Source organism: Coregonus lavaretus (assembly GCF_964263955.1).
Source record: "Coregonus lavaretus genome assembly, chromosome: 22".
Lineage (NCBI taxonomy): Eukaryota > Metazoa > Chordata > Actinopteri > Salmoniformes > Salmonidae > Coregonus > Coregonus lavaretus.
In genome coordinates, this window is record NC_140009.1 from 17,845,931 (window position 1) to 17,851,968 (window position 6,038).

At 43.7% G+C, this 6,038-nt stretch overlaps 1 pseudogene across 1 annotated transcript; it reads right to left on the reverse strand.

Annotated features, from left to right (window-relative positions):
- Positions 1-544: 544 nt before the first annotated feature.
- On the reverse strand, positions 545-2,975 carry LOC311150134 (sperm microtubule inner protein 11-like; annotated as a pseudogene). The gene is made up of 4 exons: positions 2,885-2,975; positions 1,773-1,970; positions 682-820; positions 545-593 (listed from the first exon to the last, which is right to left on the reverse strand). The product of its transcript is annotated as a sperm microtubule inner protein 11-like (transcript).
- Positions 2,976-6,038: the final 3,063 nt, after the last annotated feature.

Below are 6,038 nucleotides of genomic sequence, written 5' to 3' on the forward strand. Positions count from 1 at the left end.
GCTTATTTAGAAAAACTTTAAAGATAACATAAGGAAAACGTTTGATGATAATTTTATTGATTTAGTTAATGTACTGAAATTATGCAAAATACAAGCTTTACCAAAAATACAAACATGAAGTATCAAATATTTGGCTAGACACTTTTCAGTCACAATATCGTATCTGATCCGAGATAGTCAGTTACTATCCCCAAGGCCGAATTAATGATCTTACTGAGTGACAATAGTTAATTACTGAAACAAAATACTCTTATTTCCTCATGGGCATTACAATTTTACATTTTCATTTTTACATTTTCGTCATTTAGCAGATGCTCTTATCCAGAGCGACTTACACATTTTATTCCTCTAGAGAGACGTAACAGCTCAAATGTACCAGTTGAAAGGCAGAGGTCAATTGACAACCTGATACAGTAGCTCACAAAAATGACATGCTATGATGAAAATGGCACAGTTTATTAAACCACAATAGTCCTTAAAGTTTAAAGGTCCCACGGGTCTTTGGATGGGATTGTGTGTGTGTGTGTTACTGCAGTAGTGGAAATCAGAATAAGCTGAACTCTCGGTCTGTCATTGACATCTCTTTCACAAACCTGAGGAAAAACAGTAGGCAGAGGGTGAGTAGGCCACTGACACATCTGACTTCAAGAAACAAATGTTAGAATCAGACATGACACTCACTTGGTCATCTCACTGTTCTTGCGGGGGAATCGTCTGACTTGGGTCCAGGGTTCATGCATCTTTCCTTGGCCTCCATTAGGCATCCATCATCCACACTGCTGGCTGTCTGTCAGGGGCACTGAGTACAGCTGATTCGGGGCTAGGGAAGAGAGAGTCCATGTCACTCAATGTTGATCCATAGTGTGCCCTTGACTTCAGTTTAGTAAAATGTATACTGAACAAAAATATAAACGCAACATGCAACATTTTCATTGATTTTACTGAGTTACAGTTCATATGAGGAAATCAGTCGTTTGAAATAAATAAATTAGGCCCTATGGATTTCACATGACTGGGAATACAGATATGCATCTGTTGGTCACAGATACCTTAAAACAAATTGGCCTCACAATGGATCTCAGGATCTCGTCACTGTATTTTTGTGCATTCAAATTGCCATAGATAAAATGCAATTGTGTTCGTTGTCCGTAGCTAATGCCTGCCCATCCCATAACCCCACCGCCACCATGGGGCACACTGTTCACAATGTTGACATCAGCAAACCGCTCACCCACATGACGCCACACACGTGGTCTGTGGTTGTGAGGCCGGTTGAATGTACTGCCAAATTCTCTAAAATGACGTTGGAGGTGGCTTATGGTAGAGAAATAAACATTCAATTATCTGGCAACAGCTCTGGTGGACATTCCTGCAGTCAGCATGCCAATTGCACTCTTCCTCAAAACTTGAGACATCTGTGGCATTGTGTTGTGTGACAAAACTGCACATTTTAGAGTGGCCTTTAATTGTCCCCATTACAAGGTGCACATGTGTAATGATCATGTTGTTTAATCAGCTTCTTGATATGCCACACCTGTCAGGTGGGTGGATTATCTTGGCAAAGGTGAAATGCTCACTAATTTGTGCACAAAATATGCTTTCTGTGCATTTGGACAATTTTTGGGATCTTTTATTTTAGCTCATGAAACATGGGACCAACACTTTACATGTTGCGTTTATATTTTTTTTCAGTGTATTTCATTCAAACTGAAATCTTGAAAAGCTAAGGCATACCACCTGTACATGAACTGAGAAGTGGTACTTAAGAGTACTCACATCTAACTTAAATCTTGGTGTCTGAACCCGTTTGAGCATCTCTCTGTATTGCCCCTGGCTCCCTTGGTGTATGTCTGGGCTGAAGGGAGGCTGGTTGTAGATGCTGCCAGTAGCGGTGCATTTTGGGGGTCCCTTCTGGACTTGGATGGAGGGCAGTCCTGACTGTTTAGCCCAGCTCCTTGAATCAACCTCATCTGTGTTAAGTTGCGTCAATTCAAATCTGGTATTGGGAACAAAAGAGGTGAACACACGTCTTCTAAGATTTACTAGTATTTTAATTAATGCAAAACACTTCAATGGTAAATATGATGTTCGTATATACGGGTCCGCTGAAATACCACGCAGGGCAGACAGAGAACTGATCCATTGTTCTAAGTTCTTCCCTAAATACTCTGACAGAGATAGTTTCCGCTCCCTGCTGGCCTATCAGAGTAGAGACTGAGCGTGGTTTAGACTTACTCAGCCTATCGTTGGCGCACAGGCTGGTCCCAGCCCCTTGGCGCTTCACTGTTGCACACTGTTGCCAGGCATAAGTTGTTATCATCACAACTTGTCCAGAAAGTCGGCACTTTTTGCAGTACACGTCCTTGAGCGGACGCGGTTTAACAAAGAGGCAGTGTTCGTGTATGTGAGACACAAGTTCTTATCTCCCCCTACTCCCTAACAGCTCCTCACATGAATCACAGCTTGTTATGTTAAACAATTTATATCAGTACAGTACAAACCTATTATGTTTAATCATTAATGCATTCTTTCTAAGCTAGGCATCACATCTAGTTATAAGAAAATAGATCCCCACATCTGTAAAAGCAAAGTTAGGGTGTCAGGCATGACCACTTCTACCTTCGAATGATTATCCATGTCAGCACAGATAAAGCATAGCTATGATACTACTTATTCTGCTTGTTTTAATGACCGACCATTTAGCTAAGTTAACGTTAGCTAATTAGCAAGTAAGTCAGTGTAAACAAATTAACACAGATAACGTTACAGTACAGTAGCTAGACGACGTTAGTATGAATAATGTATGCACTCACTAACTGTAAGTCGCTCTGGATAAGAGCATCTGTTAAATGACTAAAATGTAAAATGTTAGCAAAGCACTCACCACGGGGAGAAGCAGACCTTCTTGGATTCACTAACATCTTGTCTCCGATGGGATTTTGATGGACCAAATTTTTTATCCCGAAGAAAGCCATCAAGTACCGTCGCAAGCAACAGTCTGAAGCTGTTTAGGATAGCAGGAAAACGAGGGTAAGGCAAGCAAATGCTCCATAAATAAATCACAACTTCTGTTTTACACGGGACCATGGTAACAAGCGCCACCAATCAGATGGGGATCCAGCATAGTGGGTGGAGCCTGTGAAGAAGCAGGGCTTTGTTTAGAAGTGTGTAACGTTACAAAACGTTCTGATAGAAATGCATTTTGACAGATGATATTCTGTTTTGTGGAATTATGCACCATGCCAGATTTATTTATTATTTTTATCTGCAAGGTTCTGAATGAGTGGATTCGATTATGCTGAGCTGCGGGGCACCAGGCAAAGGCCCTTCACGTCATCGGGCGAAAGCAGGAAGGGAGGAGCGCCATTCTCAAATGAACAGTAATCTAAAGCAATCACTTTTGCATGGGAAACACAGAATACTACTAATTACTACACATGCTTAATTACGTCACTTTTGTTTTGAGCCGACTTCGCTGTGGGCATTGAACGGAGCACCTGGCTCATACCTGGGAGGGTTCCAAATCGAATGCAATCAACTTTCAGCCGATGCAATACACGGGCGCCTGGGCGGGATTAATCGAACACCCTCAGAGTTTCACTCATTGAATTAACGCGTGTTAAAGACGCTATTATGCTACAGGTGTACTGCTCAAATCTATGGATATGATATGGCTACATCATGTGTAGGCCTAGTCACCTATATTGTTAAGAATAAAAGCATACAATAATTTAGCAGATAATAGCAGTAATAATTCTCCCTTATGATGACCATGACACACATAATGTGTTAAAGCTGTGCATATTCATCTTCTACTAGGCTAGATTCAACCATTGAAAAACAATGGTTGATTAAAAAGGATTAGGCTAGAGCCACTTGGCCCTGGAATAATCTAATAGTTGAATTAAGCAATAGAGAAAAAAGTTACTGTCCAACTGTCCAGCACAAGCACACCCGTAAAACAAACAAACATAGCTAGGTCTTTGTTCTTGTACAATGTTGCTTATAAGCAAACGTTGCGGATATTGAATACAGCCGTTCGTAGGGACCGAGAAATAGGGGGAGGGGGGGATGTGCCACCTTCATAAAGAAAGGAATTCCCTACAAGATGGTAGGCAAAGGTATTGAACAGGAGTATGTTGTGGTGGAGGTGTGGCTGAGAGGAGGGGTGCTAGTGGTAGTGAATTGCTATAATCCGTGTCAGATATTGGACATGGAAGTGCTGGAGAGGGTGGAGGGCCAGGAAAGTAGTAAGGTAATGTGGTGTGGGGATTTTAACGCCCACAAAACGCTTTGGGGGGGGGAAACGGATGGATGGAAATGGCCAAGTGATGGAAAATTTGATAGAAAATAAATATCTGGTGTGCCTGAATGATGGCCGAGGGAAAGAGTCTGCCTTGGACCTCACTCTGGTATCTAGTGCGATGGCAGGAATATGTGAGTGGGAGGTATGGGAGGAGTCGACAGTAGGGAGTGATCATTACCCCATTCTATGTACAGTAGGCCGGAGGGAGGAGGAGGTGTTAGTGGATGGAGTAGGCTGGTGGGTGTTTGGAAGGGCAAAGTGGGATCAGTTTCAGGAGCTGAGTGAGCAGGTGATGGCTCAGGTGGATATGAGAGGGGATGTAGATAGTATGAATAACTGGGTGAGAACAGCGTTAGTGGGGGAAGCTACTGAGGCTATACCTAAGAGTTCAGGGAGGAGGAGGAGGAAAGCAGTCCCATGGTGGACGGGGGAATGTGGGGCAATGGTGAGGATTAGGAACAGGGCATTTAGAGTACTGAAAAGGACACATAACTTCCAACATCTGATTCAGTATAAGCAGGCCTAGGCCATGGTGAGGAGAACTATCCGTCAGGCAAAGAGGTCATGTTGGCATCGGTTCTGTGACACCATTGGAAGGGCGACACCTGTGGGAGAAGTGTGGGGGATGATTAAGAGGATGAGTGGGATCAGAAGGGAGTGGGATTATCCAGTGTTGATGAGTCGGGAGGATGTGGCAGTAACAGATGAGGAGAAAGCAGAGATGATGGCCAAAGCATTTGTTCAAGTGCATAGCTCCGCAAATCTGTCAGAGGAGGTGCAGAGGGGGAGAGAGAACACGAGAGAGGAGCATCCTGGAGTGCTGGAAAGGAGGGAGGATGTAAATGATGCGTTGAGTGCACCATTTACCAGGACAGAAGTGAAAAGAGCAATAGGTAAGGGAGGGTTAACTTCACCTGGGAAAGATGAGGTGTGCTATGTTATGTTGGCCCATCTTAGTGATGAGGCACTGGATAAGGTATTGGTGTTGTACAACAGAGTGTGGGAGGAGGGGAAACTACCAGGCAGTTGGAAGGAGGCAGTAGTGGTACCAATCCGGAAGCCCGGGAAGGATCCAACGAAGCCAACAAGCTATCGGCCAATAGCTTTAACATCACATGTATGTAAGATTATGGAACGTATGATTATGGAGAGGCTAACTTACTTCCTGGAGAGCAGAGGGCTAGTAACGCCACATCAGAGTGGGTTCAGGAAGGGTAGAGGAACTATGGATTCAGTGCTCTGCTTAAAAGCAGAGGTCAGGAAGGCTCAGGTTAACAAGGAGACTGTTGTAGCTCTCTTTTTTGATGTGGAGAATGCTTATGATATGATGTGGAAGGAGGGGTTGTTAATCAAGCTTGATATTATGGGGGTAGGACGAAGAATGTACAACTGGATAAAGGATTTCCTGTTTGGAAGGTCTATCCAGGTGAGGGTGGGGAAGTCTTTATCAGGCAGCTACTTGGTGGATAATGATACGCCGCAGGGGAGCGTGATTAGTCCTCTGTTGTTCTCAATCATGATCAATGATGTTTACTCTCAGGTACAGGAGCTGGTCTCTTGGTCCCGTGTAGCTCAGTTGGTAGAGCATGGCGTTTGCAACGCCAGGGTTGTGGGTTCGATTCCCACGGGGGGCCAGTATGAAAAAAATGTATGCACTCTGGATAAGAGCGTCTGCTAAATGACTAAAATGTACAGCCGGATATAGGGAGGTCGTTATTTGCAGATGATGGTG